This window comes from Rhopalosiphum padi, chromosome 3 (assembly GCF_020882245.1).
Source record: "Rhopalosiphum padi isolate XX-2018 chromosome 3, ASM2088224v1, whole genome shotgun sequence".
Taxonomy (NCBI): Eukaryota; Metazoa; Arthropoda; class Insecta; order Hemiptera; family Aphididae; genus Rhopalosiphum; species Rhopalosiphum padi.
Genome location: NC_083599.1, coordinates 60,279,274 through 60,306,777, shown reverse-complemented (window position 1 = coordinate 60,306,777; position 27,504 = coordinate 60,279,274). Strand labels below are relative to the sequence as shown.

At 24.7% G+C, this 27,504-nt stretch overlaps 2 long non-coding RNA genes and 1 pseudogene across 4 annotated transcripts; 2 read left to right on the top strand and 1 right to left on the bottom strand.

Annotated features, from left to right (window-relative positions):
- Positions 1 to 5,008: 5,008 nt before the first annotated feature.
- On the bottom strand, positions 5,009 to 21,850 carry LOC132927565 (uncharacterized). Of its 2 annotated transcripts, none has more exons than XR_009661762.1 (3): positions 21,398 to 21,850; positions 11,953 to 12,100; positions 5,009 to 5,341 (listed from the first exon to the last, which is right to left on the bottom strand). It is a non-coding gene; the product is annotated as an uncharacterized LOC132927565 (long non-coding RNA). The 2 variants fall into 2 exon arrangements; XR_009661761.1 differs by having other exon boundaries at positions 11,982 to 12,100.
- Positions 15,604 to 18,365, top strand: LOC132924568 (uncharacterized). Of its 2 annotated transcripts, none has more exons than XR_009661346.1 (6): positions 15,604 to 15,861; positions 16,642 to 16,811; positions 17,101 to 17,329; positions 17,397 to 17,600; positions 17,670 to 17,743; positions 17,822 to 18,365. It is a non-coding gene; the product is annotated as an uncharacterized LOC132924568 (long non-coding RNA). The 2 variants fall into 2 exon arrangements; XR_009661347.1 differs by having other exon boundaries at positions 17,098 to 17,329.
- A 149-nt stretch (positions 21,851 to 21,999) lies between the features above and the next one.
- LOC132927345 (uncharacterized) lies at positions 22,000 to 26,565 on the top strand (annotated as a pseudogene).
- The last annotated feature ends 939 nt before the right edge of the window (positions 26,566 to 27,504 follow it).

Genomic DNA, 27,504 nt, shown 5'->3' with positions numbered 1-27,504 from the left:
TCAATTTTGTAACGGGGTGGGCAGTAGATAGAGGCAATTTTAATTGGTAAATTGTTTATTTGTATAGAAATAATTGTTGCCTGTATATGAGGTTCTTGAAAGTTTAGAAGTTCGTGGTGTTTTATATCAGAGGAAATAAGTATCGCGGTGCCTGCATGAGCAGAACTATCAGGATGGTCGGTTTTATATAATGAGTAGCCAGGTATGTTAAAGTTTGTTTTTTGGGTGAAATGAGTTTCGGTAATGAGGGCTATGTGAATTTTTTTTCGTAGAGTAAATTTTGCACTTCGTTTTTATGTTGAGACACGCCATTAGCATTCCATAATAGTATTGTTAGTTTAGAAGCGGTCTTTTGAATGTTAATCATTTTTTAGGAGAACTTTGTTTATTACTCTAGTAAGTAGTGTAATTAGTGGGTTAATAATAGATTTAAGCTCAATTATAAATGAGCTTAGTTGATTCGTTAAATTTAAAGGATCGTTATTGATATGTTGGGGCTGGTTATTAGTATGTAGATTTTGAGTGGCTTTGGAATAGATTTTTAGTGTACTGTTTGGTTTATTTTGGCTTTCATATTTAAAGGTATTACCAGTGGGTTCTTGTACATAAGTTTCTAAAATTTTATTATTTTGATTAGATTTCGCTTTTGTAGTAAGAGAGAATTTAAGTTTGAATTGGATGTCTTGATAAAATGGACATCCTCGGTAGCTGGCAGGATGCTGTCCTTCACAGAAAACACATTTGGGTGGTTGATCGATTGATTTTTTACAATTTTCAGTCAAATGCGATTCACTGCATTTAACACAGCGTGGTTGGTGATTACAATATGTTTTCGTATAACCGAAATTTTGGCAACGTTGGCATTGGATTAAATGTTAACGGGGACGAGGTTCTTCTACACTAATTTTTGTGAAACAGATAGAAGATAGCTTGAAGATTTCAGAGTTGTGTTGGTCAGGTTTCAGATCGAAAAAGAAAAGGAGGGAGTGGCTTTTTTGTTTGCCATTGGAGAACATTGACTACTTGAACTGCTGTGTAACCTTGTACTTCAAGTTCGTATTTTATGTAATTTATATCAGTAGTGTGATGTAGATTGCGGATAACTACACGGAATGGTTTTTCTTGTCGGAGTTGATATGTGTGGAAATTAACGTTTTTTCTTTTAATAAGTGTATTAAATTACTTTTGCATGTAAAATCATGAGAGCCAATTGTAGTTTTTATCGCATTACAAAAACCATTATAATTTAGACTTGATTTTATAAATATGGGAGGTGGAGTATGGGTTTCAGCTTCGGATAAATTAATATTTGGTTGGTCAATATCCATATTATTCGTATCATCATCAGGAGGATTTAACACGATGTACTTATTTAGTTGTTTATGATGAGTTGCGGCTGATTGATTTTGTTTGGGGGATAAGCTAGTAGAGGTTTTTTGTTTTTTATATACATTAGGTGTCATCATAATTTCCGTCGTTTGCGTTATCGCATTGGAGGAAATTTGTATTAGCTGTTTTTAGAACGGTGTTGTGATTAACTATTTTAATTGGTGTTATCGGTGTGTGCTTATCAGTTTTTATAAAACGGCGGCCGGTGAATGGTGATGCCGACGGCGACTTATTATTACGCGTCATGGTATTATGTGATTTGTATTGCTTGCAGTGAATAAGTAATTAATATTTGAGTGAATATTACCTGGGGGGGTTGTCTGACCCCCGAAGTTAGAACGTTCTTCGAAAAGTTTGAATCAATGATTTTTTCTGTTTTAAATGAAAACAATTTGAAAAAAATAGATGAATTTGCACAAAAGTATAAATGAAAAATAATGAGAGCGTAATTGATACATGCGTACACGATGACTGCCCACGAGCTAATGAATGATCAGTTATGTTAAATAATTATTTTGAACTTTTTATATTTTATCAAATTTTGATAATATTCAACATAATTTAAAACTAAACGTTTACTTTTAATTATAATAGAACATGCAAATCATAATTTATATCGTCTATTATCTACTTCTAAAATTTAAATACCAATTAAATGTATGTTCCGAAAGCAGAATTGATTTTAAGTGTAGTTATTACGAATTAATTTAAACCATGATTACCTCTAAACTTTGATAAATTATGAAAGTAATTTTTTAAGTTCTGATTTGTCTTTGTTCAGAATATCTAATACTTTTAAAGCTTTAACGAACCTACGTTTGAACATTAGAAAAATCTATATAACTGCATAATCGTTTTGATAATAAATAATTCTGAATGTAAATTCTGTAAAACCATTGTTTTATAACAGGTACCTACCTAATCAACCATTAAAACAAATATTGAATATTGGTTTTGAATGCTCGTAAAGAACGTTTGATTCAAAATAAATATCGAAACTGAAATCAAAATAGAAAATAAAAATGTTTTCGATTTCAAGCCATGGATTTACTTACATGATATATAATTGAAAGATTTAGTGCAACTACTGATGTTTATTTTTATATCTAAAGTCCTATACTATATTTCTAAAACCAACAAGGCCTGAGTACTATTAGAAGTATGAAAGCATGCTTTAAAGTTGATTTTTTTTACAGAGGAGGCTTCTTAATAAGACATATATTTAAAATAATAATTTATATAATACATTAATAGCTCCAATTTTAAACGTCACTTAACTCTCTAGTTACCTACTGCAGTTGTAATGAATAAAACAAATCAATCCAACGACATATACTAAAAGGTATAATGTAATAAAGTATTAAACTATAAAGACTTGTTGACTTTGATATAATACTTAGGTAAACAAAAAAAAAACCACTTAAGTAATATGATTACAATTTCAATGTTAAATGTGCGTATTGAACAACAACAAAATTCGAAGTGAATAATATGATTGAAACGATAGTTGTGATATTTGGATGTTAATATTATGATTACAATAAGCTAATAATATGGTTTAATGATTAAATTTTAATTATTTTGTTCATCAAATCAATTACCTAAATGTCAATTGAATAGCTGGCACTTTTGTCAGGCTCTAGTTTATACTATGTATAGTCAATAATCAACTAGTTATCTTAAAAGAGCAAACGTGGTATATGATTCACACTAATCTACTCGCATTATTCAATGAATTATGAGAAGTCGAGAAAAACCGCAAGTAATGATAGAGCTGGGTTTACCTACTGTAATTGATTATCGTTTTTAGTTTAATTTTGCGATGCCAAGGTATTTTCTTTTTTTGTAATCTTATCCGTTTTAGTGTTTGCAGCATCGACTTTCTGCTTTTCCCATTCTGCAACATATCTATTCATCCGCCTTTGCATTAATGATATTTCAGGGCATTGAAGCTTTAATTGTTGATAATTTTCCGAAGACGGCGGTTAATTTTTATCTGCCATTGATGTGTACAAATAAAATGCAATTAACATAAAAACAAATATTAAATTTTTTGAATTTTATATATTTTTATCGCTACAAATATATATTAATTCTGATTTTAAAATAACGGACAAATAATATATTTTATAGATAGATTTATTTTAATTACTTCTAAGATTAAAATAATAATGTATATGATTTCCAAAATTAGAATTAATTTAATTTTCTTATTAAATTGTTTATTTAATTTTATGTTTAAACACTAAACATAATCCATAAACATGGAGTTTAACAAATCCAAAGTTCTAGAGTTGACTGGAAATATTAGTGAAAATGTCAAACGTTTTAAGCATGAAATACAAATTTATTTTTTGGCGACAGAAACTAATAAGAAGTCAAAATAAATTCAAGTTGCACGCTTGTTAAATTGGTTGAAGAAATACTTGAAACGCTTGAAAAATACTGCATTCCTCGACGAAATGAAATTATCGAAAATTTTCAATTTTTTACGAGAAAGCAACGGGAGAGTGAAACATTTTATCAGTTCTGTGCAGATTTACGTAAGCTGGCTAAAATATACGATTTGGCCATTGCGAAGAAAATTTATTAAAATCACAAACTGTATTGGGCATCACTGACAAAGAATTACAATCATTTGTTGACTTACAGTAAAATGTATTCTAATATCCCATTAAATAAGTAATACCTATCTTAAATGAAATGAAATATTATTTATCAATTTTTGTTTTTAGTTGGTATTAGGGGAAATGATGTCATTAGCTTAGAGGATTGAGAATAGAGTATTTTAATTTCCTTTGAATGTTTTGATTTTGTTCCACATGGTAGTAGCTGAGTTTTGTTGGTTAATTGTGGAGACGAATGCTATCTAGGCTATGAATTTTCTATTTTTGGTGATAATTTATCACTGATAAATCTTGATTCCACCTTATCTTTTTTAAGTGGTCTGACAGAGAGTTTGTATAACAAACACTTGTTTTACTTGTAAGTCACAAAAAAAAAAATGTTATATATACATATTATACCTCACTAACCCCCTCTACTGTTAAACATAATATACCCCCATAGTTTTAAGACCAACGCTTAGTAATTATTACAGACTAATGACTTCAGAAGTTGAGGCATTATGAACTAAAAAAAAAAGTATTTTAATATTATTAAATTTAGTATTTTTAGCATTTGTTAAGAACAATTAACATGTGAATATTTAATTATAATAATTGTATCATTTATTTTGCAGTTCAGCTGAAATTATTAGTCTTTTACTAAGTATAGTTGTAGCCTATAAGTTTCTGGTAACAATATACTATATCATGACAATTTAATTTTTTATGTTAATAAAATTACAAATTCGGTCTGGTAGCACTTCAGATATAGTTGTCCAAAAAAAGTTACCTACCTTACTTTTAATAATATTATATCATAAATATAAAAGATAAGATAATATTGTACTGTGAGGCATGACTAAAGTGTGAACTTTAATGCACAAAACAACTTTAATACCTATTTTATAATTTTACCTATTTATGGTTATTAATGTTACCTGTAAAACATCATTATATTTTTGTGAAAATTCAAAATATACATTGAAATATTGAGCAATATAATATATTAACACTGTTAAAAACATAATATAAAAATAAAACATTTTTACATTAAAATATAAAAAATAATAATATACATATTAACAGTTCATAATAAATAGTACAATGTAGATTGGTTAAAAGGCATCCCTATTGTTTATCTTTTTTAGTTTTATTTTGCGGTGCCAAGGTATTTTCTTTTTTCTTAACTTCGTCCATTTTATTATTTGCAGCATCGACTTTTTGTCTTTCCCATTCAGCAACATATCTATTCATCCGCCTTTGCATTAATGAATTTTCAGGCCATGGAAGCTTTAAGTGCTGATAATTTTCGGAAGACGGCGGTTGATTTTTATCTGCCATTGTATCTACAAATAAAATGCAATTAATATAAAAACAAATATTAATTCTGATTTTAAAATAACAGGCAAATAATATATTTTTTAGATAGATTTATTTTAATTACTTCTAAGATTAAAATAATAATGGATATAGTTCCAAATTAGAATTTATTTAATTTTATGGGTAAACACCCTTTTGGTAAATATAATGAATATAATAGATAGATAAGTGATAATTAATAATTTCAAATATAAATAAGGATAAAAAGGGTTTTTTTTTATTATTATTATATTATAAAGTGTTTCTGACAGAGTCATCCAACTTATTGTTAATTATTAATTAACATTTTAGCTGTTTTACAATTGATAAAGCATAATTATTTACAAATTATTTACATTATGATTATATAATATTTATATAATAAAAAAAAAAAAATTGGATAGAGACATAACTATAAGAATAAAATAAATTATATAAGTAGAATTACTGTTGTTGAGATGTGGCGGGGGCGGGGTTTAGAAAGTACATTGTAGATTTTTACATAATTTACTCTGTCACTCAAATGAGGTTTGAATAGAGATGGGCACAACCGACAAAAAAATAATACACCGATATAGAATGATAATAATAAAATATAAATATGTTCATAGTTTTCTAATGTATAGTACCTATTTATAGTTTATACCCATTATCCATTTGACCATTTCCATTAGTCATAAACCACGAATTAAGATATATTATTTTTCAGTACCTAGATCAAAATGAACAACTAACATATTTAACATAGAATTCCATGTTAGATCTTGAATTTCAAGATGTTAACCATTGTACTGATTTGTCAGGATTTTTAACAGAAGAAGACATCTCTTCAAGAATTTGTTTAAGAGAGAACAAATGTTACATCTATAACTACTAATGCGCAAACAATTTGTTCACAGTATGTTAGTCTTCCCCTTGAAAAACGTTCAACTGTGCCCCTAGATTTTTGGCAAAAACATAAAATATTATTGGACCCATTATTTGAGATTTTAATGAAATATTCTATTATTCCAGCCCCCTCTATTCCTTCTGAAAGAGTATTTTAAAAGGCAGGGAAAATATTAAATGCAAAAAGAAATCGGCTGATTGCAAAACATTTATACATTCTTATCTTTTTAAATAAAAATTTAAAACCATTTTAAACATTTAATTTAACTTTCAATTTGTAAGTTGTATGTATTAAATATTTAATAGAAGTTGGATAGATATTGTCTTATTGTATTTGGTTGAAATATATGATATTTAATTACTGTAAAAAATATTTGGAATATTATTTTGTTCTTATAAAATATCATATTAAATATTTATAAATTATCTTAACGATACTTAAGAACAAATATTTATTTTTTGGTCACAAACTCATAACATCATAATTGGACTAATTTATTCATTAGTCGTCATTTTTCGATAGGCATTAGTCGTTAGTCGTTTTCGAGAGTTATTAGTTGTTAGTCAATTTTGCCAGTCATTAGTCGTTTGCCAATAAGTATTATTTGTTAGTTGTTTTCGATATCCATTAGTTGTTAGTTGCTTATCAATAGTCGATAGTAAATTTAGCCGTTTGCTGTTAGTTGGTCATGGAAATTGTAACCAACTATTAGTCGGTTTTATAGAGTAAAATATAACTATTAGTCGATTATCTCAATTATTCGGTTGTGCCCATCTCTAGATTTGAACCAATTTAATAAATTACTATGTATACCTATAGATTCTAGGTTTGAACGAGTGTTAGATGGTTAACACGGTTGTATGCCTTACTTAAATCGGTGTATATAATGTCAAATTGTTTATTTTCAATAAATGCATTATTAATGGAATTGGTGAATTGAAAAAGGTTGGTAACTATATTGATAACTAAATTGTTGTTTTTAGTGAAAAACTAAACCATTTCCTATTTATGTTATTTTTTTTCACTTTATTGTTGTTATTAATTATACTGTTAACGTACTTGGCTTTAAAATTAATATCAAAATTTATATTGGGCTTGTCCTGTTTCATAATAATAAATAAATAAATAAATTTGAAACTTTTATTTATTTAATTATTTATTATATCTTATTAACATAATTTCATTAACATTGACATTTTTAAAACGTTTAAATTAATTATGTTTTATTGCTTATTTATACCACGGAACTATAATTCATACCATTCTACAGCAAGACGGAATAATAGATTTAAAAGTTGATAACAATAATTTATGATATAAATATATATATAAGTAGTAACTATTAATAATATAATAAATGCATTCACTTTAGCAAAAATTAATTCAGCTTACTGTATCATTATTATAAAATATCAATGTTAGGTACATCAATGAAAAAACCAAATTTAGAACTTCCTCTTAAAATTTTTAAATTAAGCCAAGAATTAAAAGTTGATTTAGTTCTAAATTCATCAACACGAGGTTCTTTAATATTGGACTGGACTATTATAAACAGAATAATAAACTAAATTATGGTATTAGATCAACATTGATCGACATACTTATTGGGCAATTACTATCACAGCACATATCAATGTCCATAAGCTTGGCTGAATCTATAGCAGATTAAATAGTGGCAATATTTAATTCTGAAATGAAGATAACTCAATTTGTTATTTATTGCTATCTTAATAATAATAATTACTAAAATTAAAATCTACAGGATACATATTTCATTAAAATTGGATGCAATAAAAACCCAAAAGTCAAATTGTATGTAAGTTTTATAATTCAATGAGAAATCTGAAAAATACGGGGTTAGTTCATAGTTTATACTACAACTAAATTGGAAAAAAATAAAACAAGTAGTGGAAATAAGAGAAAGATGGTTGGACTGGCAGAAAATTCGGTGATATATTAAATTTATAAATGAAAATATACATATAAATATAATGTCTATATTATTTGCAGTATCAGATAATAAAATAGATTATATACTGAAGGAATTGAAATATGATGACAGTCCATTTCCAGATCTTGAAAAATACCGAAAAGCAAGTGTAAAATATCGATTAAATTACAAAAAAAATTCAGTGTCAACAGCGAATATATTATAAAGTTGGAAACAATATTCAATTTCTTATGGCCATAAGCTGGTAATTAATTGAAATAATTATTTTTTGTATTTTCTTATGTATAAAAGTACTATATTACTTTCAGATTGATATTTATTACCACGCATTATTTTCTAATGGATACACTATATACCAGAACTTTGAAGAAAAGTCTCCAAAAATATTTGATTTATTGATGGAAAAAGTAGTCAAAATATAAAGTAGTAATAAAAATATAAGTGAAAGTGAGATATTTTTATGCTTTTTTTCTTTATTTCTTATTTATCCATATAGTCAATAATATGTATATCGTATATTTTTTAAATACATAGATCCCTAATCCCTACTTTTTTAGTTTTATCACTAGTAAATCTTATATATATCAAAATATATTTTTAATTGAATTAATAAATTAAAAAATTAATTAATTTTAAGTTAATTTATGGGTAATAACTTTAAAAAAAAATATGTCACTTTCTTTATGATGATTTAGGTAATTAGTATATTATTATTATCCAATTTTTAATGCTGTATAGTACAGTATATACCTAGATCATACAATACATATTATGTCTTGGATAAATTATAATATTATATAATAATTAAAATGTTAATTATTAATAGTGGGTATTAATGTATTATATACTTATTTATTATTTTTTGTTTGGGTGTGAGTAGGACTTTTAAGACTAATAGACACTTCTATTTTTACCAAAAAATATTGCTTGGTTTGATATACTTGCTTGTCTAACAAGTACATGTGTAAATGTGTAATGATATACTTTTTTTTTTAAATATTTAACAGATTCAAAAAACGCAGCTTTAATATATTTATTACATGCACTGCATAGACGCAATTTGGAAAGGACTTGGGGAGTCTTAGCCCCCCCCCCATTTTTTAAATATATTCATTCTTAAATCCATGATAAAATGTACCTAATAATAAAAAATGGTCAATTTAAGAAAAAAAATGTAATTATGGGTTTTTTTAGCCATCTCAAGTCAGTGTACAAGTATGTTGTATAATAAGACAATAAGTAATTCAATATTACGATACATCGTACTTCGTCGAACTGCTTGATGCCCGTATAACAAGAGTGTAGATAATCTGTTATCATAGTAGTAATATGGGTATAAAATATGTTATAATCGCATATTAGCTATTTATTAGCAGCGCTAGGAAGTGCTGTTAATTTAATTAAAGGAATAATAAAGACGTTTGAGTCATTACAGGCGGAAACTGAATTTCAGATAATCTGGAATAATATCATTGACTATGCTGAATCTAATAATCTAGATCTTCTCACTACTAGTAAATATTCCATATAATAATAATATATTAAATATATACATGATTTCATTCAGAAATGTTGGTCGCAAAAAACTGCCTTACATGTACAAAGTTGAATTTTGATTTAGAGGAAGTAAAATCAGTTGTAGATTTAAAAGTATATCCAAATTTATATACTTTTTTATCTTTGTTACTCACTATACCGATTTCTTCAAGAACATGTGAAAGGTCTTTTTCAACCGTGAGGAAGATAAAAAATTGGTTATGCACATCTATGCATCAATCAAGATGGGTTTTCAAACGCTTCTATAATATATATAGAAAAGGACATTTATTATAGTAATGAAGATATATTAAAAAAAATGCCATGTCTAATTACCGTTTTAAATTATAAGATTTAACACTATGCTTATGTTATTTTTTTTAGATGGGGTGCGGGGGCGGAGTTCCTACGGGTCTCTATGTATTATATAAATTTAGCCCCCCCAGATCGGTTGTCCAAATTGCCCCTATGATGCACTGACTTAAAAAAAAATCACTAAAGATGAAAATGGAAAGAAAATTTTTATTAAATATTCAATCAAAGACTCCCAGGATAGTCTTAAAGTTTTTGGTGAAGCAGTAGAGGCCATGCAGCACCATTTTCAAAGTCTTCAAACCCAAGGCAACCCAATTCAGCCATTTATTTTTATTGTTGACTCTATGTTTTTCACAAAGAGAAATTTTAGTTTATTTTAATACAACAATATACAAGGTGCATTCAATCATAAGATCTGTAGAAGTATGTTAAAAAATTGTTCATGTGTTTAACTTAGAGTATCCAACACAATCCTACATTATGTGGCTATTTATCCAAAATCTATTTTTTGGTCTGAAACCAAAATTTTATAAGCCACACCCCAAGCTGGCACAAGTCTTTATTTATTTTTATTTTTCATAAATTTGATACTGTCACTATATTTAAAATGTATTGTGATTACCTATGTATATTATGATAATAAATTTAAAAAAAATAAAAGTTTTTATTTTAATTAACCAATATTTTTTCTTATTTATTTTAACTAGTTTTAATTTGTGTTTGTGAAGTGTGTGTTCTAAGCTGCAAGAAATGGTTATGAAATGAATACATACAGAAGAAAATATGTTTCATGAAAAATCAAAGAAATTATTATACTATTGTATTTTATTAATTAAATTCATATTTCAAAAATTAATTTTTTATAAATTAGCATCATAATCATTGGATTAACAAGACACATAATCAAATAAATATCATTATAATTGTTTTTTCTACAAGAATATTTAGTGTAATTTGACAATTCATATTTTAAAATTAATAACTAAGTTTTTAAATCAATCAAAAAAATTATCAATAAATATTTATCATTTTAACAATACATTTCTTAAAATAATATAAGATTATTTAATTACCATGATCCTATTAACTATTTATTATATATAGGTTTAACAAAAATGTTATCGGATGAATAGCAACAAGATAATTGTCAAACTAACATATTTTTTTATTGTTATGAATGATATGATCCTTGTTTTTTTTTCCGGTATAAAATAAATTACTATACTAGCAATATAAATATATCATTAAAAGGAGCTCATAGATAAAAATTTGGGAGAAGGGGGACAACTTTAATTTTTATTCAAAATTATAAACGGCATTGACTATTATTAATATTTAATATTTATTTAAGAAAAAAATATTATCATAATCCATTAGAAAAAATTTATAAATTTAATTAATATTACATTTTACAAAAATACGAATAAATAATTTATGTTAATTAAAATTTGTCTATCATTCTTTCAGAATGATCCACATGTTGTGTATCCACAACCCTAGGAGTACAAGGATTCAGGCTGATGAATGGGTTTGTTGCAAAATGTGAAAAGCAGAGATATTGTCTCTTTGCAAAAACTAAAATGGGCATAATACTACAATAAACGGAATTACAATAAATACCACAATACAGAACTAAGAAAGATTAACAATTATAATTTATAATGATACTTGTTTAATTTGCATTATTAATTCTTGTATGCACTTTTTATTACCTTATATTACTTTATATTTTTTTGGTGTTGTATAATAGATATCGTGATGTAGATTTAAATAATTATTTGTTAAAAATATTAATTTTTATTTTATCCCATTAATGTGACACAAACATTATAACAGATATTTAGACATACTTATTACTTATTAATATTACTGAAAATAATTTACGTTAATACTTATTTCTAATTTACTTAGTATATCTGAAGTATAGGTGGCGTACTCGTAGTTCAATTAGTCCGTGAATGTATTGTAGTGTTTTTCTTTTTTTCCAATTTGATAATTTTCTCAGTGGCCCGATAAAGATATATTTTTCAAACTTTTCTTCTTTTAATTAATTATCTATAATTAAATATGACTCATTAATTTAAATTATGGCAATTTAGTATGTTAATAATATAAATATGTTTACAAATTAAAATTAACACATTAAATAATATAATGAGTTACATATATATTAATAAAATAACACTTAATATAACAACCAATACTTATAGTAAAAATATATTAAACAATTTGTTTTTAAAATTACATTTGTATTATTTATTAAGTATTAATAATAATTTTGAATAAATATGTTCTTGTTTGACTTAGACCGGCTTGTATCTTTCCATTCAACTTAATTTCTCATTGTTTAATCAAGCCAAACGGGTTACGTTTAAACTTAGTGAATTTCAAAAACCTATTCTACATTTCTAAATATTATAATACTTTATTTATCTATATTATCTTTTATTTTCCTGAAATAAATGTTATAGTATAACAGACGGTATTATAGTGTTATACCTATTACCCGATTCTACCTGGGGAAAAATGAATATAAATGTAGGTACAATAGTCATTAATACACAACTCCACAAAACTAAGTAAGTGGTTCATTGATATGTATTTTTTTAAAAGCAAAAACCAAATACAGGTGTCATGTACTGATACGAGTATAATTTTATTTAACTTATTTTTTTTCTGAGGCAGGAATTGGATTAGTTATTCATTTGGAATAATAATAGTTATAATAATGAAAATTAAAGTAGCTTATCAATCAATTTAATACCATTTATTATAATAGGTACACATATATTAGACATTTTAAGCTATTTTTTAAAAATGTTCAAAATTATTTAACTTTCTTTTCAATTTTTCTAACATTTTTATTTCTAGATTAAAAAGCTTAAAAATATAATATTTACAATAATATTGTCACAACATTTTTCAAATTGCTTTTTATGTTTAAGAATACTATTATATCAAGCTCAACAAAAAAAAACTCTGATTAAAGAAAATAATGCATTATCTTATTTTGGTTAGTCGGACCTCACTCCGAGTTAAACATCAAAAACAAACATTAGTACATGTAGCAATTAAAATCCCATTTGGATTTAAAGTTTTCATCGTGAGGTTGTGATAGTAAGACTAACATCTATGTAACTATGTAAGACTATACTGTCAATAAATATCATCTATTTCGAAACAAATAATGCAATTCACTGTGATGTAATGCTGTTCACTATAGTAGACACGTTAAATTCTAAAATTCTAAAAATATTAATCTATTGGCCATCCAATTATTAGATGACTCTACAGATATAAGATATCTTAAGCGTCTGAAAGCATATAATTATTACTTTAAGCTTAGAATTTAGATTTCTAATAACTGTGAATTCATCAACGTGTAAATAATACATATTAATATATTATGTTATTAATACCTAATATGTAAAATACCTATATAAAATTGTTAAACCTATTTATAAGGACCTTTGGATCGTTTAAATATAAGCCCCACTTTCAAATTTTCAAGGTTTTTTCAAAGTTTAAAATTATATTAACACATAAGTAAAAATTTTTTACATCATTTAAAACTAGTACATTCTCTTATGTCATTACATATTCAATATATATTATCACCAAGTATCTAAATATTTTTGATTACATAACAAAATTTAAAATAATAATTCTTCGGCCTAATACATACACTTTTATCAAACTAATAAAGTTTCATTGTTTGCTCAGAATATTGCTATCAAGCCATCAATAAAATAAAATGTATTATACTCAAATTTTATTTCTCAATAATAAGTAGTTGAAAAAATGCTGAGATTTCCCACATTGAGGATGACTTTGATAGTCAATTTGATCTAGTTTGTACTTTGAACAGTTACAAATTAAAAACTCCAAGTATTTTTCAACCTTTATATCTACTGAAAAGTTAAACTAGTTTTTTATGAGCATTTTAAGTTAACATTTTTTGCCAGATTGCATATTCCCCATAAATATTTCTTCTTAACAGATTGTTGATACTTTGTCGTTATAAAAAAATAAATAACCATATCTAAGAGGTTTGTCATAAGTTATTCTCATAGATAATATGTAAAAATATTTAAAACACACGGCCAAAAATTTTTTTTTTATAGACGTTTAAAGTTTAAATGTTGATGAATTCGTCAATATCCCAAATGTTTATAAATTATTTTGTAGTTAAAATTTATGAAATATTCAATTTTTTATAGGTAAAGTTTGAAAAATTAATATAAAGTTGCTCATAAGTAGTTTAAAAAATCTAAAAAAAATATATTATAATCAAAACTTTTTGTAGACATTTTAAATTCAAATTTGGATGAAATAACATATTTAAACAATGAATAACAATATTCATTATCCATGATTCATTATTTTATTATAGCTTAATATCATTAATTTTAGGGACATAAGTCATAATTTTATATATACAATTATATTTACAAATGCAATGTTTTCGGATAAAATTTAATTCAATCTACTGCATTAATAATATTAAAATAAATTAATTTACCTAATAGAGTAATAGCAATATCAAAAACATAACATGAAATATACTTAGTTATGTAAGATGACCATTTACACTCAGAATTGTTTTTCATACACCATTATTGGATTATATCATTGAATTCAAATTTAGCACGCTATCAAAGTGACCTACTCAACACCTGCCGTACAGCAGTATGATACCCACTTGTACACCTTTTTATTGTCCAAATATATTTTCCTCTATTGGACTTATTGACTTATTAATTTGTTTCTATATTTTCGAATATAACCTATATTAAAGAACCATGAAATAATTATTGTGTTCGTATGTCGATTTTTAAAATTTTATATTTTTTAAGTGAGTTACGAGAATTACAAAAAATCAATATTATACACAATGATAAATCCTTTTGAAATACAAGTATCATAAAAACGTACGTATAAAATACTACAAACACAGATAATGTTTTTACCTTAGGGGACTTGAGCGTAGAATGTTTTAAGGAGTAATATTTAGGCAATTAATACGCACATACATTTGTGCTGTGTTAATGTGTAAATAGTAAATGAATATAAATTAGTGTATATAATGCGTTATTGCTTTTGGTAAAAGGCAACTATTGCGCGCGCACGTACATAATAATAATAACACATCGTTTTTATTATTATTCACAGAAATAAATTCCAAGTACCATACCGAAAATAAAATATTATATTTGTAATTTGTTTGCATAACTATGAAAACTTCTAAAAGCGGCATTAAATCAAACTTATTTCGAAAAAATAGTTGATTTCAAAAGTTTTTAAACAGAGCTATTTAGGAATCGCTTTTCTATTCAAATCCACCAATTTCACTTGGGGTACCTATTTATTCGCTTTTAATATCCAATAATAATTTTTATACGCGTTATCAGTTATCACTTTTAATATTTGAAGTAAACACAGATATATATATATTATATAACATTATGAGACAAATACTAGAACTAGATACTATTTACTAGATAGTAAATCTATTTATCTTAAATAATTTTTAAATCGCGAATGTATTTGTTCTGTAATAATGTAATATATTTTAGGTACATACATTTATTTAACTACAAATAAAAGTCTATGTTTGTGAATCATGTATATCGTATAATGTTGGTAATTTTTAAAATAATTTAATATTCCCTAACTATTATTCAATTTTACAAAGCATTTGGCATAATTTTTATGAACATCCAAAAACATAAACAAAAACGTATGTTTATACATTTACCATATACATAAATAGACTATTTTTTTGTCTGTCGTCAGATTACATAGTACGAATATTGGTAAGTACATAACTTATTTTTGAGGTACACTAAGATTATTAAATTTAATTGTAATAAAGCAATTCATAATTTTCTATTATTATTTTTAGCTAATTATACACAAACGACTATAGCTTATAGGTATAAAGAATTTAAAGAGTTGAGTGGAGACTAGTAGATATGACAGAGTTTGTACAAATAATAGTTAATACACACAGTTGATGAAAATAAATTTAATAATGTTGATTTGGAACATAATGGTTATTTAACTGTTATCTTTCAGATTAGTAATAGTAGATCTGGGAAATTGTTTTACATACATTTTACAGTTAAGTTTTTCAACTGGCTATTTTAAAATTTAGTCTGGTAAAATTTACACAAAGGTGTTAAAGCTGTTGTGCAAACCACTAAGATATAGTCAATTTATAAGAAAGTGAGAGGTCAGTAGGGATATATTATTTAGGTTTAGAATCTGGGTTATAATTAAAATTTAAATATACAGATAATTTATAGGAACATGTATTCATATGTTTTTTTTTTTTATTGAATACCGTTTAACAACAGCAGTTTAATTACAATAGGTAAAAACTGATCCTTTTATTATTGGTACATATTATTATGAATCTAAAGAATCTAAATTACTTGATATTTAGATATCTGAAAGATTTTATTTGTGAAGCATGTAATTTAACTGAAAAAGGTATACCTAGTAATATGTATTTGTGATGCTCCTGTTCATTAAAAGTAGCATTATACATGTCAAATATGTTACGTAATTTTTATTTTATTTTTATTTTACAGGTAAAATTATGAATATGTATTCAATTTACAAATTAACCTTTAATGCAATACCAATAGTTGTGATAGAACCATTATTCTGGTTAATATCAGCAACACACAGTAATATTAAATGGCCCTTTCCAACTTGATTCTTGGATTCAGGGAAATTGGGTATAACACATAAAAATGAGGTATTTCTTAAATATAGTATGTAATAATTATTTAAATTTATTATATTAAGAGGATGCTATACCTGCATACTTTGTCTTTTATACTCAAGTATAAATTAGTTAAATAGATTTATAAGAATGTACAATTTGTAATGTTATGTGATTGTAAGACGGAACCAATGCATGTGGCTTTAGTGTCCTTTTGATTATATTTTATTATTTTTGTTATTAACTATCAACATGATAAATATTTTATTATTATTCATCAATGTATCTATGCATAAAATTATAGCAAATTTTTAAAAAGTAGGTAAAAAATAAGTCTTCTATAATGAAACTGATCATTGCGGGGATAAAACAGCAGATAAACAAAAACTATTTCCTGATATACATTCCATATATGACAAAGAAGACAGCAATTTAATTTTTCCCACATACATCAATAAGAAGGAACTAGAATCATTACTACTGAACAGTCAAACCAAAAATAATCAAATATAATAATAAAAAGTTGATAATACAGTTAAATAATAATAAAGGTAATTTACATTTTCAAATAACTCATGACAAATAAGTATTTAAATTCAAACATGCATTTTTTTTCAGATAATTTGTCATGACTCATCTAGAATTTGTTATACAAATGAATTGAACTATTAAAAAACAGCAAATAAGTTACTTAAAAATATGATCAAAATGAAATCTGTCCAAGAAGATAGTCAACTAAATTATAATTGAATGGAGGATAATTATCTATATATTTTATGATATATAAACAAATGTATTGTTACCATCATTCAGCAAATAATAGTAATACTACTATTACTATATATTATAAAACTATTGATTTTTTTTAAAATTATTTTGATATATTTGTAGAAAACTTTGCTACAACAGTGGTTAATTACAATCCACATAGATTATTAATTCCACACTTAATTATATTATATTAGGTAACTATAATTATTTATAAACTAAATATTATATTTATATCTAATGAAATTTTAATTTGTAATTCATATATGTCATAGTTTCTAGACACGCACATGGCTCAAAAACTGAAGTGAAAAGACAAATTAAAAACAAATTGAGAGAAGCGAAATAACTCATAAAAAACTAAAATTATTGGTTAAGTAGATACAAGTATAGTAGAATAATGTATTTTTTTTTTACTTTTTTTTTCACTTAAATAATTTAATTACAATAAACATTTAAGGTTTTTTTTATGTGTTATTAGTTGACCATGTATTTATGTAGCTTTATTTAATTTTAATTGAAAATGTATTTTTAATAATTATTATTAGAGCTAGAAACTTAAGTCTTTGACAATAGATGAAAATTGATAAATAGCTTTTATATAATTTAAATTGAATACAGTGTGTTAATCAATGAACGAGTTATTAATCCTTTTTAAAAAATAAATATGCACTTAAAATTTTATTTCATATTTCATTAGAAAAAAATTGCATTTTTAACTATAAATACAAGTATATGTACTAAATTTTGAATCCCTAGTTACTTTTTTTAGTTTACTAACTTAGTTGTGGTTATAATATAAAACAATTTTACATAATATGTTAATTTTATTAATTAAAAAGTCTGTAATCAAATTCACTATGAAACGCAAAAAAAAAAATAATTATTGTATATAATATTTACTAAATAACGAATTAAACTGTTATATGTGAACATAATAATTAGAAAAAAATGTTTAACTGAATATTATGATTAAAAATTAAGAAAAAGTTCATTGCCAAGATAAGCCATCTAATTTACTAGAACAAATGCCAGAATGTATAGTAAAACTAATTACCTGTTTAGGTAATATAAGCTTCCAAAATGATATATTTCCAGATATATACAAACAAACAATTCATTAAAAAAAAACCAAGGAATTAACTATTTATACACAATTTTTTTTAATTTCAAGTGTTTAAGGTACTTGAAAAATACAATTATTTAAGTGTATCATAAGTAAATATGCTGTAAAATATGATATACAATTAGGTTTTGATGATTTTATTAGTATATTGATAGTGGAATAAAAAAATTATAGGACAACATTCTTTTTGAAATTGATTTAAATTCTATCATAATAATACATCTTAAATAGTAAAAATTAATAAATCAAAAAATATTTCAAATTTTGTTAAACGTGACATTTGGTATCCTACATAGAACATTTAGATCATATTAAAGTATTCTATGTAATTTTATGTCAACAATTTACTAAAATTAGATATAAATGTACGTTTATTTTATTTTAATTTAAATAACATAAAGACAAAAGCAAATTTAGGATTGTCAATAATTAACATATTGTATTCAAAAAGTTAGTCTGTCATTATATTATTAAAAATAATTTACCATGTTTTTTTTTATACCCAAAATTAGTTTATCTAACAAAATTAGGATAAAATAAAGAAAAGGAATACTGTTGGAAAATTGTTTGATAACTTGACAAAAATCTACTAAATATAAGTATTTGGGTAAAATAATTGATTAACACTTGTGTACATCACATTTAAGCAGTGATAACATATATTAGAAAAATTGTTTATACCTTTAAAGAACAAACTACGGAATATTCTTGAAATTAATAATATTAAAATCTTTAATTTTGCTATTATTTTAAATGAATAGTGGCATATTATGTTTTATAGTATAAATTTCTGCGTACTATAATATTCTAGAACCTTTGAATGTAATACATAGAATACTATTAAGAATAATATTGAAACAATTTAACAAATTAGCTGTTTAAAAAATACTTAAAATATTAAATATCAAACAATTAACTATGTATAAATTAATATTATACGTTTCAGTAAAATCTTGATTGATCAAAACTACCGTTATATAAACATTCTATTATCCAAACTGCAATTAACGTATCCTAACATAATACATATTATAGAGCTTATACACGTTAACATTATATACTAAATTAATGTATATAAAAAAGTTAATATTATTTTTTTTATTTTATACAATTATATGGGTATATATATAATAATTTTATATTAATAATAATAATTTTTATAAATATAGTATTACATTATACATGTTTTTGTGATATGTATATACATTTATAGCATTGAAAAAATTCCCAGAATCTAACTTTTAATATTTTTAAACTAACTGCGGTCCCAATTAGATAGAATAATATTTAGGTCTTACTGTATTATTATATTGTTACCTATATACTATAATTTACATATTATATATATTTCAATACATAATGAAAAATCAAATTGAATTACATAATAGAAAAACTACTAGGAATACTTTTATAGGTAGTTTAATGTTATTTAAATCCAACACTTTCATTATTCAAGTAACTATTTTATTTTTTATAATCTTTTTACTTTTATTAAAAATTTACTTGTAAACAATTTAATAATAATATAATATTCTTTAATAAACTAATTATGTTTTTTGAACTTTGGACGAGCACACACTCATACAGTGAAAAATAAATTCCATGTAGAGCATTGTATGCCACTCATTTCTCATTGCTTTAGTGTGTGTAAGCCTAAATAAATATTTATGCGCTTAAAAACATTGCTTATAGAAAGTAGGTATCAACATAGATATATATTTAGGTAATACACATATTTGTGATTGTTAAATTAAATGTTATGATATTAAATAAACAAAATAGACTATGTAATGTGGAAAAAAATTATTATTATTGTTCAGTCTATACATTTTTACTAAGCACCAATTTGTTTTTCTTAACAGTAAACTAAAACACATTTATCATCAGATTTCAAATGTCTTATTATATAAGTTTATATACTAATATGAATTTACATACAATTTTGAATATTTAAAATGTTGATATGTATAAATCTAAGTTTAAATTAAAAGAGTAAAAACTAGTTATTTTAGCATAGATACAAATTAATATATATTTCCCTTCCTTACTTTTTCGCCACAAATAAATTAATTTTTAATGTTGTAATGAAATTATTATTAATATAAATTTTTTTTAGAATGTATTTAGGTATTATTATTATTATTATTAGAGTAAGATCATAATATTTTAATACATTTTTTAATTTTTAATTAAACATGCTATGCATTTTTCAAATGTGTTGATAATACCTACCTAGGTACAATACATATCTCTTGGACGTTAGTTTTAGTCGATATGTAGATATCACCTATGTTTTACTTCCATCAAGTGTAAATTTTATTGTTATATACAGACTAATTCTAGACATTTATATCACATATTTTGATGTAAAATGTACACCAAAGATCTATAAAAAATGATGTATCTTAGAATATAGGTATTGATACCTATATAGATATAGATTGCCGAATACCTAACATTGATAACTCAAATTTTAATAATTTTTCCACAAAAATTACTCATAATTTCAACAATTTTAATATTTAACGTATATTTAATAAATTTTAAAAAACCATTCTGAAATTATTTGTCACGTAACTTACATGAATATATTATTCTATAAGTGAAAGTGTAGTTTTTTGTTACCGTCAAAATTTAAAATTTATGTAAACACATATGTACCTTTTCAATATAGTGTTAAATTTTGATTATAATAAAATGTTTGATAATAAATATAAATACCTACTTGATTTGGACTGGGAGGTATGCGGCTCAATATTCTACAATGAAAAACTAGCAGGTAGACATAATATATATCATATTGAACACTTTTACGTGTATTATTTAAGAGCAAAATTCGTGTTTCACGATGGTTCGTTTGAGAAAAAAATTAATCTTAAATGTTTCTTCAAAACCTAATAACGACTAATTAAGAGCGTATTATTCGTGAAATTAAAATTCGGTCGTTCACTAACGGCACATTTGCTAACCGACATTACCGACGCGAATAAGACGCGCGCAAAGAACACCATGCAGTGTCGACGTCTGGTGGCCCACTCGGGCGTCTGTATCGGGCCGATCGAGATCGTTTTATCGTGACTTATGTCAATGCAAACAGGTACGCAAATCGGTATTTCGGTTCGAATCGTCGTTTTTTCCGGCTATAAACACATTTGAACCGCGCGCCGCGCTGTTACCAACGACGCCGCAACGGTGGCGAATGTATAGATATAATAATATTGTTTAATATTATCTACAGCTGGTGAACGCAACAAACCGTCAAACGAATATGATAACAACCACGACTAAGAAGATAGATATTCATCGTCCGAGTTCATGATAATGGCTAACGGTGGTTGATAGAGACGAAACGAATAGGTTAGAGTCGACCAGTTTTGGCCGTAATAAAAAAAAAAACGCATCTAAACGAAAAATCCTAATGACGTGTATGCAACTCGCTTGTTAGTTAATGTTATTACCATTTACCACCTGCCTTCGTAGACTCGTACACAACCGTACAATCGATTTTTAACATGATAGTGTAATTATTACATCGAAATACATACCTATCAATAGTTGGATAATGTCTGTAATTTATGTACACAATACACATTGCGTTGGATAAACGTTTAGTGGCATAAGAGGTAAATATTATGACAAGCAATCCAAATTTAATAACTAGTATTCATTTTTATTTGAAATTAAATTACTCAGTCGATTGATATCGACACCTACGGTGCGAGATTAACTTAATATTTTTTTAGTTGTAACTCAAACTTTATCTTATAGCTAATGGCTAAGGTTTTGACTCCTCGGCTATGTTTTTTTATCACACCTAAAATCGTAATTAATAAACAATAACATCTTTTAACATCAGTATTATACACAGAATAAGTATATTAGTGTAGCCTTTGAATTAAAAGAACACTACAGCCGCATATGTTGTTTATCTTAGAAACGTAAAACATAGTAAATTTGTTTTTATTTAAACACATTTTGTGTTATTAGCTTTCATACTTAAAAGGTTTGAATATTATCTAGGGCAATGCAGGTTTTTAGTGATATCGTAATTTAAAAAGTAAATTATTAATAGCATCAAATATTACAATTTTAAAATGCTAATTAGTCGATTCAAAAATAAAATATAGACTGGTCTCATTGATCCGAACGCAGGCTAATTTGAAAGATTTTACCCAAATGGACTTGAGAATTATCGTATCACTTTATTTATATATTTAAGAATATTTACAATCCATATTAATAATTAAAGTATTAATAAAGTTAAAAATATTTTAAATGAAAATGTATGTAATTTAATTTATAACAATAATAATTTTAATTGTAATTGTATTTATTATATTTTTCAATTACAAATAACTATTAGTTTTCAAGTTTAAATTGCAAGAAAATTTATATTTTTAAAGTCATATGTAATCCGATCAGCTAAAGGGCCCCCAACCTGTTTAAATTAATGAGGCCCAGAGGCCCTACTAAATTATTAAAATCCTATGAAATTCCTTATATAGTAATCTTATCTTTAAATTTAATAATACCTAAGTCGATTCAAACTATTATTAAAACTAACAGCACTAAAATAATGAAACCAAGTTTGATATTTTGTACGTATATAAGATGGAGACAACACATGCAGGTGTAGGTATATTGCTGTATCGCATTACTCTTAAGAGGACGTATGTGTTATATTCTGTGACGTTATACCCGCATATGTTGTTCTCCATCTTACTCACACGAGACATAAAAAATGTTTGTTCACCAGTTTCAATATTGTACTGTTAGTTTTGATATTAGAGTGAACTGTCCTATTATAAAATTCAAAGGTAAGATTATTATCCAGGGCCCCACACAGCCTTTTATTGATATTATTATTATTAAGTAAGTGATCTTTTTGAGACTGTAAATTTTAAAATGATCATAACTTACTTAAAAATAACAATATTAATAAAAGGCTACGTGGGGCCCTGGATCTTACCTTTAAATTTATTATGTCACACGTGTGTAAGACGGAGATAAAATATGCGGGTTCTATGTCCTCTTAAGAAATTTTTATATGATATTTTAACTTGCCATATGTTTAAAAAAAATTGTATTCTGATCCATTACAACATTTTTATTTCTGTGAGGTCTGCTTAGATCACATTGGAGCAGATAATTTTAATTCTATAAACTTATAATAATTTAGATATATATTTTTAATTAACCTTTATTATTATATATACAAATCCAATAAAAAAAACTCGTAATAAATTTCATTAAAAATACAATTTACAATCATGATTATTGATTAGAAATTATTAATAGTTTATTATACTTAATGTCTCATTTATTTTTCACATTAGTATAAAATAACATAATAGAGTAAGTTATTTTAAAATAATCAGCTCTAGTTTTGACTATTTAAAGTTACATGACTTAATTATCTAGGAGCTTATTGTAATAAAAGGTTAATTTAATATTACAAATATTGAAATATATTTTATTTATTTATTCACATAGTTTAATAGTATACAGACATAATAATATCTAGTCTTATAAGCTAGAGTTTATTTTTTAATATTGAGTTATATTATAAGAAAAGTATTTGAAAAATATATTATGTATACATATAATACAAATTGACTGAAATTAAAAATAGAAATATAAGAAGAATTACATTTAGGTAATTTTCAAATGATACAAGGTGAAAACACATAGAATAATGAATTCTTATTAATATATTATAGTATAATATTTATAATTCTTTTTAATTGATAGTGGCTTGCGCTTAAAGTGGCCTGCTCTATACGCCATGCGTATTAAAAAAAAAATTAAAATGACTCCACTGATTTCTATATTACTTTTATGAAAAATAATAATATTTTTAAAGCTAAATAAAGTAATAACAATATAATTTATGGTTATAAAAATAGTTTTGATAAAAACCTACTTTCTATTTTCTAAGACGAAAATGAAAAAATAATTCATAAATTATGTAGAAAAAAATTTAAAATGTTGACAAATAAAAACTACTAAAAATATTGAAAAAAAATAATGTAAATTAAAAGATGAGCTAAAAAGAACTAATGGATCAAAAATGTCAACAATTTAAAGTTTTATATTCTATTTAGAATAAACATATGTTAATTATTTAAATTTATTGCAGGTTTTCAAATTTAATTTTATTAAATAACAACAATTGCCATTTCTATGTAGTCCAAGCAAAGATTGACACATTGCTCGATAGTCAACATTGCCCATAACAAAAATTTAAGTTCAATCACAATTAAATGTAAATAAAAATAAATCAAATATATTCAATTTGTAATGTTATACATTATTGAGATTGAGAAAAATATTTTTAAATTGATAATCTTATATTTATATAATTGTCTTGAATGTTTATAAAAATAAATGTTATTCTGTTTTTATTAATATGCATTTTTTATTTATTTTCAGATAATACATTTATTCTAAACAATTGATTTCATTAAGTTAATTGTATCCATGACATTAAGGTAAACTTAAATCATATTCTAGTTTATAACATACATATTTTTCAATATTTATTTGTTAATTTTAATTTAGGTAAACTCAGAAACTTAAAAGTATTTCAAAAAGAGGAAATTAGCAGCGTTTGACCTTTTATTGTATAAACAAAATTCATCATGTTTGATCTAATCAAACTGGCCTTTATGGCTTGTAATGATGATGCAAAAGAATGGTATGACACTATCCCAAGAAATGTTGTCAAAGTTGATGTGCAAAATTGTTGTTTGGAACTAAAAAAAGCTGTAATGGAAAACAGTAGAGATCTGTCAAATACTGAATTGTGTACAGCAGCTGCATTCAATGGCCATTACGATTGTTTAACATTTGCTCATAGAATAGGATATTCATGGAATGAGTCTACATGCTCATCGGCTGCATGTCGTGGAAATCTTGATTGTTTAGAATATTTGAAAGAAAATGGATGTCCATGGGATGTAGAAACATGCATACGTGCTGCAGGCAATGACCAATTGTCTTGTTTAAAAATATGCGGTTGAAAATGGATGCCCAGTTACTAGAGATGCTATGAACTCTTCTGCAAAAGCTGGTTATTTAAACTGTATAAAATACATGCATTCCATGGAAGTGGTATGGGACGAATTCACATGTTCATATGCTGCAGAAAACGGTCATATAGACTGTTTAAGATATCTTCATGAAAATGGATGTCCCTGGAATGAACAAGTAAGCTACTGGGTTGCTTTTAATGGTCATCTTGAATGCATGATATACTCCCATGAAAATGGGTGTCCCGTGGAATGACCTAGTAAGTTGCTTCGCTGCAATAAAGGGACATTTAAACTGCCATGATATATGCTCATGAAAAATGGTTGTCCATGGCATGAAGAAACCACCTTCTATGCTGGAATGGGAAAACATACAGATTGTTTAACATATGCCCTTGAAAATGGTTGTGAGTTCAATGACAAAATAAAAGAAATGTTAGCTACTTTTGGATACAAAGTAGAAATTGAAATATCAATTGAAGAATAATATATTAATTTCAAACAGATCAAGTCAGGAACAATTACATTATTTGTCTTCTCAAGATTAATTCATTTTTGCTGTGTATGTATACAATGATCACTTAAAAAATAAAAATGTTGAGCGAAGTAATGCTAACCTATTTCACTTCATGCAACAGCTTAAATCGGAAAAAAAGGAAAATAAAAGTGTATACATTTTTAATTATGATAAACTAATTTCTTATTTGTTCCTATTGTTTATATTCATAATTTTCAACATACTATTTAATCTTTTTTTTTTATTATTTTGTATTTTAAGATCTATAATTAAGAACAAACATAAAATATTTCTACTTCTACTTTTTGTTGATTTTTTTTTAATTAAATAGTGAAGTAATTGATATTTATGTATATTTTTTTTATGCATCAACATCTTTAAATTATAATTTAGTTATGAATAACAGAGGTACAAAAACTCTTAGAAGTGCTTTACACCTCACACTTTTTTTAATAAGGTTTTATTTTATTGGAACTAATATTTGATCTCATGTATTTATACGTAATTTTCACATAATATACTATGTTGATGATAATTTTTATTAATCTTATACTGTCAATATTCTCTATTAAGTTATTTTTATTTGTACCAAAAACATTGTATTAAATCATAATAAAAATAATTATTATTTGTGCTTCCATTAGCTTTTTAAACTTGATAAATAATCATTAATTGTATTATATTATTATTTAAGATATATTTAATTAAATAAATACTTATTTAAATTATAAGTCAGATGCTCTTTTTAATATAAATATTCAATTGCAATATCAAATTTATAACTTGTTTTTTTTTTTTTTTTTTTGTAAGATTGAAGAAAATACAATTATATATCTTGAAATATTGCATATTTTCACTAATCATTATTCAAAAATTATAAATACATCATAGATTTTACAATTATTATTATTATTATTTATATATGGTATATTTTTTCTTACTTGTCATTGGTACAAATTAATATTTATCGAAAGAAATTTGTTCCTTTGACATTTTCTTAATAAATTGTAATATAATTATCAAATTGCTTGCTTATTAATTAAAAATATTATCGTATAAAATGATTTAAGTTTAAATATTAGGTAATGAATAAAAATGTATATGAGCTTATATTAACTTATAAATTAATTAAATTATTAGTGTTAAATAAGAATTCAATAATAAATCATTACTTTTAAGAATAGTTACTATATTTTTAAGCATGTTTTATCATAAAATGATATTGCTATTAAAGTAATATTTATATAATATTATTTTACTAATGCGGTTTAGTCTAGGTTAATC